The sequence below is a fragment of the Ctenocephalides felis genome, unplaced genomic scaffold (assembly GCF_003426905.1).
Source record: "Ctenocephalides felis isolate EL2017-DRISC unplaced genomic scaffold, ASM342690v1 CF-g0.4_SCAFFOLD_00067, whole genome shotgun sequence".
In the NCBI taxonomy this organism is placed as follows: Eukaryota; Metazoa; Arthropoda; class Insecta; order Siphonaptera; family Pulicidae; genus Ctenocephalides; species Ctenocephalides felis.
This window is the reverse complement of record NW_020536221.1, coordinates 16,364-32,726: the sequence shown is the minus strand read 5'-3', so window position 1 is coordinate 32,726 and position 16,363 is coordinate 16,364.

The following is a 16,363-nucleotide window of genomic DNA, read 5'->3' as shown; positions in this document are numbered from 1 at the left end:
AGATATGGAGCAAAGAGTGCAAAAAATAGGAAGCGAGTTTTTGAGGGAACGGATCAACCGATTTGAATGGTTTAAAAAACATTCGATTCCTATTGATAGGGAGATGTGCTGATTAGTTTTTGGCAAAGGTAGGCCCAGCGGTTCCGGAAATACAGAGCTAAATGTTAAAAAAATGGCAGTTTTTGAGAGAACTAAGTGTCCGATTTAAATTACTTAAAGAACTTTCTGCTTGTTTCAACAAAATAATTGATTTTGGAAAAAAAAATTTTTTGTTTTAATTTTTTTTTCAAAAATTTTTTTTTGTAATTTTGGATTAAAAATTCAAAAAATCACCCAAGCTAAGCACAGTCTAAGCGCCACTCTGGTACAAATGTTTACCCAAGTGCGTTTAGACTGTTCATGTACTGGGGCACTTTTTCAATTTTGTGAAAATTATTGAAAAATGTGAAAATGCCGCCAAGCTAAGCACAGTATAAGTGAAAATGTCGCACAGAATTATTTGCAAATGCTGTGACTATTTGTTTAGACTGTGACTATGCGGGAGCACTTTTTCAATTTTGTGGAAATTTGGCAAATATTTTTTTTTGAAATTTGATTCGAAATGAAATGACGATTGTTAATGTTCTGGAGATGATAAATTGATTCATTTATAATTAACTTTCCGTAGGGTGAGTTATAGTAATCGCACAAAAATCGAAAATGAAAATTTTTATATATCTTTACGTTTCAAAGGTTTCTGAATATATTGGCATACCTTAGAGAAAATTGATGTATGTGTGTGTATGTGTGTGTGTGTGTGCGTGCATTTGTGTATGTTCAGATACAAATTTTCGTCGACGATTTCGGGAACCGGGATGAAGCAATTTGAATAATTCAAAAAACATTCGATTCGTATTGATAAGGAGACGTGCTGATTAGTTTTTGTGAAAGGCAGGTCCGTATTTGTATAATTCAAAAAACATTTTACTTGCATTATCAAGATGAAGATTTGATCAAATTTTCATGAAAATAGGTCTAGCGGTTTCGGAGATCTAGTAAAAAAAGTAAAAAAAAAATAACATTTGGCGGTCAACAATAATCATTAGACATTAGACATATGCACATCAAATTATCAGATATTTTATAGAGATTTTAACAATAAGTATAAATTTGGTTAACATTCCTATGGGTTCCGTACCAATGCTTATGCGTTAGACAGCGACGCGGCGCTTACGCGCTTCGATATTTAGTCTCTATGCATTAAAGCAGTACGATTGCTTTGAAAAAAAGTTCAGAATTTCCAAAATATTTCAAAATAAATTTTTCAACAAAATGTAAGTTTTTGTCAAAAATTTATATAGTTCCTCAAAAATCTATTTTTTTTCAGAGTAAATTTTTTTCAAAAATGTTAATCTTTTCAAAAAAAAAAATAATTTTTGGTACGGGAAGTTCCAGCAGTTTGCCTTAAGGCACGATGCCACGCGCCCCACTAGTTTTTTTTTATTTAACGCACGCCACCTTTGAACTCTTTAGACGAGATTACTTTAAACGGCAATCAATAATAAAAACAAATATGACTTCGAGACTAGTCGTGAAAAATTGACGGACTGCATAACACACGATGTATAAGCGTAGTTTACAGACTGAGCATCGATACTATATAATAAATAATAAGCCGTTTACAACAGCCAAGTATGGCTGACGACTGAGCGTTAAACCAAAATGCTCGAATCATGCCGTAAATAACCGAACGTACGACAATCTTGGTCCAAGTCTGGGTAATCATTGAACGGCCAAGGCTGGGTTAGCCAGTCGTGGCCCAAGTATGGTTAATCTTTGGCATGGCCAAGGCTAGGTTACCCAGTCTTGGCCCAAGTCTGGGTAATCGTTGGCATGGCCGAGGCTGGGTTAAGTAGCCCGGCCCAAGCCTGGCCCAATACTGGTATGCCGAAGCTTGGCCCCTTGGTTTCCCATTACTGGCCCAAGCTTGGCCCCTTTGTCAAGTCTGGCGGTTTCCTGCATGGGACATCCGATGGCGGTGGCGGCGAGCTCGAGTAAAAACTTTTCCTCGAGTCCACATAAAAACCATATCCTTGAGTGTAAATCTTTTGAAAACACATTTAAATAACTCGCTCTCTCTCTCGATGTTTGCACAAAAAGGAGTCGAGCTATTATTGACTAAGGGAAAGTCGGGAAATTCGGGCAAGACCGAGGAATACACCGCAAATCCCATATCAAATAACAGCTAACTGCTGTCGAATTTCAAATTTTTGAAATGTTAATAGTTCATATATAAAATAACCTGATTTTTGTGCATCAGTATTTACTTATTTTGTTAATTAGAGAAATGCTGTCTAATTTTATATTGAGCAACGTAATCCTTCTGTACTGTTTATGGCAACTTTAATAATAACATAAAATTCATTTTCAAATTGTTTTTTTTTTTCAAATTTCATATATATATATATATATATATATATATATATATATATATATATACAGGGTGCCCCAGAACTTAACGTCAAGCCGAACTGTGGCACAATATGCGAGAGAGAAACATTTATCCTATCGTGTATCCGTTATCGTGTTGTTGTTAGATTTTTTAACTTCCCGTGGGACAAGTTATTGTAATTGTCCAAAAATCGAAATTAAAAATTTTTGTATTTCTCGACGTTTTGAAGGTTTCTGAACATTTTGGCATACCTCAGAAAAAATGGATGTGTGTGTGTGTGTATGTATGTATGGATACAAATTTCCAGTCACGTTTTCGGGCGCACGGATTAACCGATTTGAATGGTTCAAAAAACAATCGATTCCTATTGATAGGGAGAAGAGCTGATTAGTTTTTGGCAAAGGAAGGTCCAGCAGTTACGGAGATAAAGAGCAAAGAGTGCAGAAAATGGAAATCGAGTTAGTAATGATTTATTATTTATTAGTTTATCAGATTTTGGCAAAGGCAGGCCCAGCCATTTTGAAGATGCGGAGCTAAATGTGCAAAAATGGCAGTTTTTGAGAGAACTAAGCGTCTGATTTGAATAATTCAAAGTACTTTCTACTTGTCTTAACAAAATAATTGATTTTGGACAAAAAAATTTTGTCTCAACTTTTTTTTCAATTTTTTTTTCAAAAATTTTTTTTTTGTATATCGAAAATAATTCAGATTTTATTTTTAATTCTGACTAAAGTTCTAATATACTTTGAACAAATAATTTCAACTTTGCAATTCAGTTTATATAATTCTTATAAATATTAGACAATATTACAATATTTATAATAATCTATTTGAAAACATTCAATATTTCTCGAACATTTCATTACATTACGGGAAGTTCCAGCAATTTGCCTTAAGGCACGATGCCATACACCCAACTAGTTTTATTATAAAACTGTCAAGTATTTTACCGTTTTACTCTGTTTTTTTCAGATGCAAAATTTGTGAAGCTATTTTGAATATTATAAAGTTATTATTCTTTTAATATTAATTATGAATAAGCTTGATAAGAGCCTGAAATAATATCTATTATTATTGATTACGGATTGCTTATGAATAAATAAATAAACTAGTTGGTTTGGTATTTAGCCTTGAGGCAAATTACATGAACTTCCCGATATGTGTAAATAATCGACTTGATCAAAAAAATGTGTAAATAATATACTTCATCAAACCTACTTTAAAAAAAAAACGATAAGAATAACTACTTTAAAAAAAAACGATAAGAAAGTTTGACGAATTTTTAAAATTAAACTACTTGTCGTAAGGCCGTAATATTACAGTAAGTTCTATAAGACCATGATGTATATCGCCAAAAAAAGTTCCATGAAAAACGGCTTAAATTTTTTTTTAACAGTTAATTACAAGAAAACGGCTCGGTAGATTTTCACCTAAAATTAATCAGTATCATTCCCAACCAATATCTTTCGAACAGTTTTTGATTTTTTAAAATCGGTTCGGTAGGATGAGCTTAAATGTCGACGAAAATTTAACACTTTTTTTCAACAGTTAATTACAAGAAAACGGCTCGGTAGATTTTCACCTAAAATTAATCAGTACCATTCCCAACTAATATCTTTCGAACAGTTTTTGATATTTTAAAATCGGTTCGGTAGGATGAGCTTAAATGTCGACGAAAATTTAACACTTTTTTTCAACAGTTAATTACAAGAAAACGGCTCGGTAGATTTTCACCTAAAATTAATCAGTACCATTCCCAACTAATATCTTTCGAACAGTTTTTGATATTTTAAAATCGGTTCGGTAGGATGAGCTTAAATGTCGACGAAAATTTAACACTTTTTTTCAACAGTTAATTACAAGAAAACGGCTCGGTAGATTTTCACCTAAAATTAATCAGTACCATTCCCAACTAATATCTTTCGAACAGTTTTTGATATTTTAAAATCGGTTCGGTAGGATGAGCTTAAATGTCGACGAAAATTTAACACTTTTTTTCAACAGTTAATTACAAGAAAACGGCTCGGTAGATTTTCACCTAAAATTAATCAGTACCATTCCCAACTAATATCTTTCGAACAGTTTTTGATATTTTAAAATCGGTTCGGTAGGATGAGCTTAAATGTCGACGAAAATTTAACACTTTTTTTCAACAGTTAATTACAAGAAAACGGCTCGGTAGATTTTCACCTAAAATTAATCAGTACCATTCCCAACTAATATCTTTCGAACAGTTTTTGATATTTTAAAATCGGTTCGGTAGGATGAGCTTAAATGTCGACGAAAATTTAACACTTTTTTTCAACAGTTAATTACAAGAAAACGGCTCGGTAGATTTTCACCTAAAATTAATCAGTACCATTCCCAACTAATATCTTTCGAACAGTTTTTGATATTTTAAAATCGGTTCGGTAGGATGAGCTTAATGTCGACGAAAATTTAACACTTTTTTTCAACAGTTAATTACAAGAAAACGGCTCGGTAGATTTTCACCTAAAATTAATCAGTACCATTCCCAACTAATATCTTTCGAACAGTTTTTGATATTTTAAAATCGGTTCGGTAGGATGAGCTTAAATGTGGACTAAAAGTTCAACACTTTTTTTCAAATTACAAAGAAACGGCTTGGCAGATCGTTGCTCAAAACTGACAAACGATAGTCCTCACCGAAATACATCAAATGGCTTTTAAATTTCTAAAATCGGTTCAGGCGTTTTTGAGAAAACGTCGAACAAAAGTCTAATTTTGACAAATGCCAAAAAGACCATACTGATTTTTGCAAACTTTGACGAATTTTTAAAGCTGGACCAGTTGTCGTAGGGCCGTAATATTTTAGTATGATCTAGAAGACTATGGTATATATCGTCAAAAAAATAATCATAAAAATCGTCGAATTTTTTTTTTTAAAAACTTTATTACAAGAAAACATAAAATTAGCGAATCGGATTTTTTGATGAAAACATAAACTTCTCCTTCGGGAAGTTAAAAATGACTATAATTCAAAATTAAATAAATATCAAAGTAAAAGGTAAAAACTAAATTGATTTGTAGACTACTAAAAGGTTTTTATCGATACTTGAATATTTTTAATATTTAAGTGTATCAACTTGCTTTTGTATTATTTCATAGTTTTTGTTGATTTCAAACCACACTTTTGCTTAAATTTATTTATACACTTTAGATAAATAAATATGTAGATATGTAATTAATAGTATTTATTCTGGAATGGCATTACTAAATTTTAATATGTTGAACAAAAAAATTGCAATATTTTCAAAAATACTAATACGCGCAGCAACTTGCTTGCGTATTATTTGACACTTTTACAATTTGCTGATTTCAAGCCATGTTTGTACAGAAATTTCTGAAGACACTTCAGATAAATAAATATGTAGATATATAGATAATTTTATCCTCTATCATATAGCATAAACAAATTTTAACATATTGAACACAAAATATGCAAAATTTACAAAAATTCTAATACGTGTATCAACTTGCTTGGGTATTTTTTGTTACTTTTACTACAATTGCAAATCTACTGATTTCACGTTTTCACGTTTTTGCAGAAATTTCTTTACACACTTTAGCAGATATTTAGATAATGTTATCTATTTTTATAAGGCATGAACAGATTTTTATGTGTTGGTTAAAAAAAATTGCAAAACTTTCAATCCAAAAAGTGTATCATCTTGCTTCTGTGTTGTTTCCTACTTGCTACAGCAATTTGCTGATTTCAACCAAATTTTTTGAAATTTTTCTGAAGTACTATATATAAATGAATATACATTTTTATTCATTTTTGCCAAGAACTAGAACCGATTTTAAATGAAAAAAACTTTACGAAAGATATCTTGGAATCTTCTTAGATATATTTTGAGATAGAATTTGTTGAATAAAACTAATGTTTGGAAACTTTTAAACCACTCATAAACTTATATATTGATTAAGTCTATTATTCATGACAAGAAGTACACGCAGCTTGCCTCAGGTCGAAGTACCACTTACACCTAGTTATTAAATGCGTTCAGTACTAAATTTATTAATCACGTGTATGCTTTTTAATTTAGCAAATTCTCCATCCAAATCCCATTAACTTTATATTTCTCAAACGTCTCCGTCTCTAACGTCGTCGTCGTCGCAATTTTAATCAATGTGTTATGTACACGTATTTATTCCGCGTCATCGTATCGTCTCCTCGAAGAAATTTTTCCTCTGGCATAGTAAGAAGAAAAATAATTAATGGACGGAACATTATAAAAAATGTATTTATTTACGAGTCAGAGTGTAAATGAAAATGGCAATTTCCAAAGCGTGAAATACCTGCTTGGAATTAATTTGCCGGCACTTTGCCAAAGAATTACCATTCTGTGTGGAACTAATGGAATTACCTTAAAATGTATTTAATCCGGGACGCTCTCTCTCGCTACTGCTCCGAGGAACACAAACATACACACACACACACACACACACACACACACACACACTAATAATAACAAATTTATGTATAACATATACATTCATATATACTTGAAGTCTCAACAGCCAAAAAATTTAGAAACTAGGTGTAAGTAGCGTTTTATCCTTGATGCAAGCTACATGAACTTCCCGACATGTGCAAATCGACAAAATCAATAAGAATGGGTGATTATATCGAATTTGACCAAATTTTCCAAACATATTAGTTATTCCCCCAAATGCTTTAAATATTACATATTATTGAAAAACGCAAAAACGCACCTTTATTTTCAAAAAGCTTTTATTACCCATAAAATTTTTTTAAAGTTCTATTTCTGAAAATATTTTTTGTTTGCGAGTGCGGGTGTGTTGTGTATGTATGTATGATTTAGTTTTGATAAAATTTCAAGATATTCGATTTATTTCAAAGAATGACTTTTAGAAATCACGTTTCGAAATATATTGTGCACTTTTACAATCGATATATCACATGTTCAAACGTTGCACTCGATGCTAGGAAAAAATCTCTCAGGAAAATCACAAAATGCATGTGAGTCGACGAAAATGAAAAAAAAATTGTATAAAATAATAATTAGAATTTTCGTTTCTGATACTCCCATATACAACTAGTTTGATTTATATATCATTATTAAATATTCGGAACATTTCTCTACATTAAGTTTCTTAAAAATCTTATTCCGGTCACATTTTTTTAGTTAGCTTAGAACAAAGTGGATAAATTCACTACAATTATATATAAATAATCTTATACTCTTCAATACAAAAAGAATTTTAAACCAGCCTTATAAATTCGAATAAATGTTCAGGACATTTGTCTACTGTTTATAATTTTTTAAATATCTCGAAAATCTTAATCCAGGCTATCATTTTCGTTTAGTTTAGCAGAAATAAGGTAAAATTTACTACAACTCCATTTAAAAATTTGTATACAGCCTCATACGAAATTTTTAAATGAAACTGTATGGGTCTTACGAGCCCCATACCCCAAAAAGTACCCGGAATTTTCGTTTTTTCAAAAAAATATTTATTTATTCGTCTACATTAATGTGGTCCCCTTCAAAGTAGTCCCCCCCAGATATAATACACTTATGCCAGCGTTTTTTCCAATTTTCGAAGCACCCTTGATATTCACTTTTTGATATGTCCTTGAGCACTCTCAGCGATTTTCTTCAATCGAGGAAAACCGCCGTCCTTTCATGGGTCTCTTCAACTTTGGGAATAGGAAAAAGTCACACGGAGCCATATCTGGTGAATTTTTGCACTTTGCAACACTTTATTTCATTTTTTACGCAAAATTTAATACAAATTCTTTGACTTTTCAATTCTTCCATTGTAAAAATCGCCGAGCTCAGAAAAACACGTCGAACCTTAGCGACTACCACAGACAAAGTAAACAGTGAATATAGCTGAAAATTTCATCATACTTTAGGGGCATGTATACCAACACAATAAAAAAAAATTTTGACAATCAGACACTCCAGACCCGCGAAATTTAATTATTAGTAATTCCGGGTACTTTTTGAACACACCTCGTATAATATTGTGGAAGTTTGCTATTAAATATTCGGGACATTTTTCTACTTTTTATTAATCACAAAAATTTTGCTCCGGGCTCTCTTTTATTCTTGTTGCTTTAGTAGAAACTAGATAAAATTCATTAAAATTCTGTATCAAAAATTTAATAAACGCAGATACAAATATTTTAAATGAAACTAAACTTTCTTTATATATTTTGCAAGTTGCTTCTTAATATTTGGAACATTTTTCTACATTTTATAAAATATCTAGAAAATTTTGTTCCGTGCTATCTTTTTTATAAGTTTTAGAAGAAACTAGATAAAATTCACTACGATTTCATCTAAACTACCCTATATACCCTCATACAAAGTTCTGGAATAAAATTGATTCAATTTGGCCGTTATATAATGTGTTCATTGAAATATTATTATCGAAATAAAATCAAAATATTTTTCTAACATTTTGTATCTCAAATACTTCGTTCCGAATTTTTTTTCTAGTCAGCTCAGCAGAATCTAATAAAAATTTAATAATATTTCGTAAAAACAATGCAATACACTCTTATATGAAAATTTAAAATAACACTAGTCAATTTTTTGTAATGTGCAAGTTTGCTATTAAATTTTTGGAACATTTTATTGCATTTTTTTAAATATTACTACCATTCGATATAAATTTACTACGATTTGTAATTAATCTATATTGAACTCGCTATTATGCATTTTAAAAATTTTGCAATATAATTATTGAGGATACTTCTTTACAATTCTTCGAATGACTTGAAAGTTTTCTCCAATACACATTTTTCTAGTTAGCTTATCAAAAACTACATAAAATTTACTATAAGTCTGTATAAGCTGTCTTATGCAGTTTTATATGAATATTTTGAACAAAGCATTTGTTTGTACCCGCATTTTAAAAATTGCTACAAAATATTCTTGACGTTTTGCAAATAACTTGAAAATTTCGTTCCGGGCTTTCTTTTTTAGATATCTTAGCAAGAAATAGATAAAGTTTACTACTGATTAGGGAATGCAATACCGGTATACCGGTATACCGAATTACCGGTAAACCGCCCAATTTTTCGGCGGTATTTTTACCGGTATTTACCCCAAAAATACCGGTGTTTTCGGTATTTTTACATAAGCGCTATTTGATACGTAATACACGAAAGTTTAAATTTCTCGGAACAAATTTATCTTTAAATTCTATAATCGCATAAACAGTATGTCCTCAAGTGATTCTATAGGATAAACAAATGTCAAATATTATCTTAACTCGTCATTAAACTGAATATTTATTGCTTTACTAAAGGCTTCATATCGTGTTACAATAAATAGAATTGAACTGATATATAATGATGTTCTTTTATCTTATATAAAAATGTAACGGTTTTGTAAGCGATATTTCCGCCAAAATATTGTTACGGATTCCTTTTTAATTCTTTCATTTATAATCCTTATTTTATTGTTAGTTGGTTAAACTCACTGTTACCTTTTATCGCGTACTGCTGAAAGATTATTTAAATTTACAACTACAAGTAATGAGAGGCGTTTGTTCGAAACTTAACTAAACAATATACTATATTTATATATTTACATACTTATTCTCTACTTAATCAATCTGAACTCTACAACTTAAATCTAAACTTATCTCTGTACCCACGGCGCAACCAGTGTCCATCACATGTCCATACATCGGGATCCCAATTCGCATCACACTAATCACATTTCATAATTACACCAAGTCTTTCTTCGGTTTGGGGCAGCTTCCGATACGCTGCCCCCCATAACATTATTTTAACTTACATTATCACCAACATTAATTTGATAAAACATTGCGCGCACTGCCCCGCGCTCATCCCTTCGACTTATACTTAAGAACGGTATCTTTCGACCCGACACCCCTGAGGGCATACGATCGACTTTTTTGACTGTTAAAAGCAGACAACCACCTCAGCCTGCGGACACATTCCTCATCAGGGACATGGTTTACACGCATATAGGGAGAGGGGTAGTAATGTGTTATTTTACATCCGTGTGTGGGTCCTCACCCACACATTCGTAACAATATTTTATATCATACAGATTACCTCTGCGTAATCTTTATTTTTTTCTAACTTTATTCGTAATAATTATGATAATTACTAAATATTTTTGCTTCTTATTACAATTATAAAAAATTATTTTTCAAAAACGTTTCGAAGTTTGAAAATACTATAGAACCATCACATTATTGTTTTAAATAACAATACTCAATCCGATCTTAAATTAATGTAGAAAAATTATTTTTGGAGATTGTGCTAATTTAACACATCGGATACAGACAAAACAGTTTATTATAATAATGTAATATGATCTTTTGTGAGTTTTTGGTCTTTCTTACTCATAAGTTTGTTTTTGGTGAAAAGTACTCAATATACTAGATAGTGATAATGAATTAATTAAATTGGATATAATTTTGTTCAATTATTATTTAAAAAAATAAACTTATTGTTTTATTTTATTGTTTTTATTGTTTAGTTGAATATAGTTGTAGTTGTATATACATTTTTTTATATTTGTACTAGTAACTTTCAATTTTGTTTACTTTTGTTTAAGATAATAAAAATACCGGTAATTTACCGGTATTCCGGTTTTAAAATGAAAAATTACCGAAGTACCGGTTTTGAAATTTTCTATCGGTATTGCATTCCCTACTACTGATCCTTCTAATGAACTATCTTATGCATTCTGACACAAAAATTTTAATTATGTGAAATAGAATAAACCAGTTTGATTTGGCGTTTATATACTGTGATTTCGTACAAAATGCTTTATGTTACACATACCGAGAAGTTTTAGTAACTTGCCTTAAGGCAATATGCCATTCACACCTAGCAGTTTTACATCACATTTTAATAATGAAAAAAAAAAGGTTTTCTTATCCACATTTATATATAATTTTAACAAAAATTGTAAAAACTCTTCTTTACATTTGTCTGGAATCCTTGTAATCATAATACTATTAATGATGGTGAGAATAATTTGTAACCCTAATTAACTTCCCGTAGGGTAAGTTATTGTAATGGGTGGAAAATCGAAATTGAAAATTTTTACATTTCTTGACGTTCTGAAGGTTTCTGAACATTTTGGCATACCTCAGAAAAAGTGGATGTGTGTGTGTGTGTATGTATGTATGGATACAAATTTCCAGTCACGCATCAACCAATTCGGGCGCACGGATCAACCAATTTGAATCGTTCGAAAAACATTCGATTCCTATTGATAGGGAGATGAGCTGATTAATTTTTGGCAAAGGCAGGCCCAGCAATTACGGAGATAAAGAGCAAAGAGTGCCGAAAATAGAAATCGAGTTTTTGAGAGAACGGAGCATCTGATTTGAATGTTCTAAAAAACATTCAATTAGTAATGATTGGGACAAGTGATTGTCAGATTTTGGCAAAGGCAGGCCCAGCCATTTTGAAAATACGGAGCTAAATGTGCAAAAAATGGCAGTTTTTGAGAGAACTAAGCGTCCGATTTAAATGATTCAAAGAACTTTCTGATTGTCTTAACAAAATAATTGATTTTGGAAAAAAAAATTTTGTTTCAACTTTTTTCTTTCAAAAAAAAATTTTTTATATATCGAAAATAAATCAGATTTTATTTTTAATTCTGACTAAAGTTCTAATATATTTTAAACAAATAATTTTAACTTCGCAATTCAGTTTATATAATTCTTATAAATATTAGACCATGTTACAATATTTTGAACTATAATTGTGGGGTTGTTGTATCACTCATGTGCAGTGGCGTAACTATAGGGTGGCGTGGGTGGCAAAATGCCACGGGCCCCCGACCTAAGGGGGCCCCGGCCCGAGAAACCGTGGACTCAGAAATACATTTTTACATTGTACATAAATTCACTTGAAACTTATATTTTATATTTTTTAAGTTCAAAGTCGGAGGCTTGCATCGAACTTACATTCGACCGAATATTTAATTAGTTAAAAGCAAAGGAGTCGCCGTCATTCAGCGAATTGTGTTTTATCTTTTATGAGATAAATGGCTGCGATCGATCTGCATTTGAAAATCTTTAGTTTATATAATATGATATCAAAAATAAATGAAAGAATCTATCATTGTGTATATAATAACTTAAACGTTGTCAACTTTTAAGATAAAAAACAAACACGTGAAGAACTCTTTTCTCAATATCAGGGACGTAGCACGCCTTCGCGGGGCCTCTTATCAAAACTTGTTGGGGGCCCCCTTAAGAAGAAATTTTTTATCACAAAATATAAAAATACATGATATTTGAAAAATAGTTATTTATCATTATAATTATTTATCTATCTAATTTTCTATAATTTTTTGAATTTTTCATAAATGATTTCAGATAAAAATATTCTCACCTTATCTTTTTTCGAAAAACTGAATTATTAAGTGATCTTTAGATTTTCTAAAGTTTCTGCCTCTAGGAACAATAGTGACAAGTCTAGTAGACATTTCTGTCCAAAAGTTTTTACGTATTTTCTTTTTAGTTTTAATTTTTACATACCATTTTTCAAATATTTTGCAGCAGAAATAAATTCTCTTAAAGCATTAGCTTACAAGTTGAACTTCAATGCCGCTCGATAACTACGTTCAAGTTATTTAATTTTATATAAACCATTGTTTTGCTTTAGATTTTTCATCAATTTCTGCTTACGCTCGTTGGGCCCTAATTAAATTTAAATTTTTGATAGCGGTAACGGTAGCTACTTTAATAGATTAGTACTATAAAAAAAACTTTTGTTCAGATTCTGAACCATTTGCCAGGGAAATTTTGTTTTCGATCAATTTTCAGAGGCGGAATAGAAAATTCTTCGGAATAGACACTTTTACGCAACTGAAAGCAGTAACAGAAGATTTTATTTACTAAGTAGCTTATGGAAGTTGACATTTTATTTTTATTTAATTTTGAATAGGAGTAGAGTTAACTATTGTTTCTTCAAGAAGAAGCTAGATGACAAATATCTCCATCTTCGTTAAAAAAAATCGTCGAAAAAGTATTGAAACGGATTGGATTTCCGAGAAAATGAATACTTTTCAATACTGTTACTAACCAGGGGTGTTGTTTAAAACATAAGTTTTCATAAAGATTACAGTAAAAAAAAGAAATTGTTAATGGAAGGTTATGTAATAATTAAATTTATGAAAGTGGTATTTTTTAAATTTTTATTAAAAAAATACGTTTAATTTAATAAAAATTATTAGGCGTCCTCATGCATTATTCTCATATTTAATTCGTTATCAATGAGTTTTAAACAAAATATACAATCTACACGTTATAATTCTCTGTATTGTATATCTTCCTATGATTGATAGGATCGTATTTATTTATTATTTCATTATAACGAAAATTTACATACCAAATCATCGAGTGATATAATAGTTTGATTATCAATGGCAATAGTAGTCTCGTTGATGGATGACCTCTTTCTTAGAAATCGAAATCGATATTGCGTTTTGAATATTGTTTATGCTCAGTTTTATATCTAAATTGAATTAACATTTGTCTTTCTAGTATATTTCAAGTATATTTTGTGTCATACAACATTATCTGTATTTTCAATACAAATACTGTTTTCGAAATCGAAAACGAAAAGTTATCTAAAAGAGCAGTTTTTTTATTTCGAATTTTAAAATTTCAGTTGATGTAATATGTATTTCTGATAATATTTTCTACTCATTTATTTTATTTTTGTTTTTTTTTTTTGTTTTTTTTGCGCGATTTTGCTTAATGGCGATGACTGTTTTGATATGTTTTCGACTATATATATAAATTATTCTTATTTAATATAAATAAGTAATACGAAATTTTTATTAAACAACTTCTAAATTTTAATGCTATTGATTTATATAAAAACAATACAACTAATGTTTAAACAAATAAGAAAATTCAACTAAATCAGACATTCTGGTGAAAAAATTATGTACTTTTTTTTACTAATATATCTCACGAACAAAAAGTATTACTTATTTAATTATTTATATTATAATAATAAAAAATATCGTATGCTAAATTTCGAACCATTTTTCCTCTGTCCGCTGCCAGTATAATTTAAAAAAAAAAAAACGATATTTTGTCAATATCAGCTGATTCGAGGCGTTGCTCGACCACCTTGTGAGGAAAAATTTCCTGCATTATATTTTTCAATGTGTTCGATAAACACTACGCTTGGTAAAATTATTTATTATTGACCCTTTTCACTTGCAAATTGCAACTTACAACAGTTTTTCCCGGTATTCGAGTCGAAAGGGTTAAAAATTGATAACAATCGAAATAATTCATCAGAACAATAAAGATTATCAATAATTATCTCTCATTTTTCAATGGTTTTATCAAATTTATTAAAACTAGTGAAGATATTAGTAGACTAGTATATTTACAATCTCAATTTGCAGAGGGGATGTTAACTGAGGAATTTTAACAGGAGTCCGTGATATTTGTACTCATATCAAATTTAACTTCATTCCCGAATTCAAATCGTCTTTCTGATTCCAAATTAATAATCGATTATGTAGAAATCCTTCCTGAACTATATAAATTCATCTTCTCAAAATTGCGATCTTCATAATAAAGCATTTATATAGTAGCACATCAACTACAAAAATATATGTGTAATGAAAATAAATGAGATCCTCACTTACTTAGCAATTTCTGGGAAATCTGGAAAACCAAATTCAAAAATATAAAATTAGAGCAAATGTACGTGTAAAAACTATGAAAGTTAAAAACAAAATAGATGGATTCTTGGATAATTATAGATAAAACAATGTAATCCAGTGATTGATTTCTATTAAAAATAATACAAACATATAACAATAACATGTCTCTTGATGGATACTCAGAAAGTCGTTTTCTACATGTTTATTTCTAATCTCAATAGTAGTTAAAGATTAATTTATTATATAAAGATCTTTGGAGAATGTTAATACTCGAGTGTGAATCTACGCAAATGAGTAAAAGCATGCGAAGAATGAGTACAAATTTACTTGGAGGAGTATTAATCTACTCCAATAAGTGTAAATCCACGGGAATCAGTGTGAATCAACTTGAATGAGTAAAGATATGGGAATGAGTATAAATCTATTTGAATGAATATTAATCTTTCCCAATGAGTGTGAATCTATTTCTACATGAATGAGAAAAAATATGGGGATGAGTATAAATATACTTGGATGAGTATAAATCTACTCCGATCAGTGTAAATCTATGTGAATGAGTGTAAATTTACAAGTATGAGAACAAGTCTGTTACATTAGGTGTAAATATATTAAAACTACTACAATAAATGCAATTCTGTATAATAAGAGTAAGTATACATGTATGAGCACAAATATACTGTAATAAGTGTTAATCTACTCCAATGAGGATCAATCTACATGAATGAGTGAAAATAAAACAATAAGTATGCATCCAATATGAATCTACATAGTAAGTCCAACATAAATCTACAAGTATGAGCACAAATCTACTACAATAAGTGTAAATCGGTTCCAAGTAAATCTACTGCGATGATTTTAAACCTACTACAATGATATTAAATCTGGTTGTTTACTGGTGTTTTACTAAAGAAAGTGAGCATCTACAACAAAGTGTGTAAATCTGCTCGAATAATTGTAAATCTACTACAATAGTTTGAATCTACTACCATAAAAGTTAATTTACCTCAAAGATTGAAAATGTATGAGAAATGCCATCTAATATCTTCTAATAACTTCTTGTAATTAACTGCTGTAGATGTTTCATAAATACAAAAATGAGTAGATAAGGGGTGGAGCATCTAATAAAAACAATATTTAAAAAATAGATAGAAAAAGATGTATAACTAGCAATCGCCATGATTCTTACGACGTTGCCACCGGGAGAAAAACGGCAATGTTTGAAAATCCATAACAAAAGAAT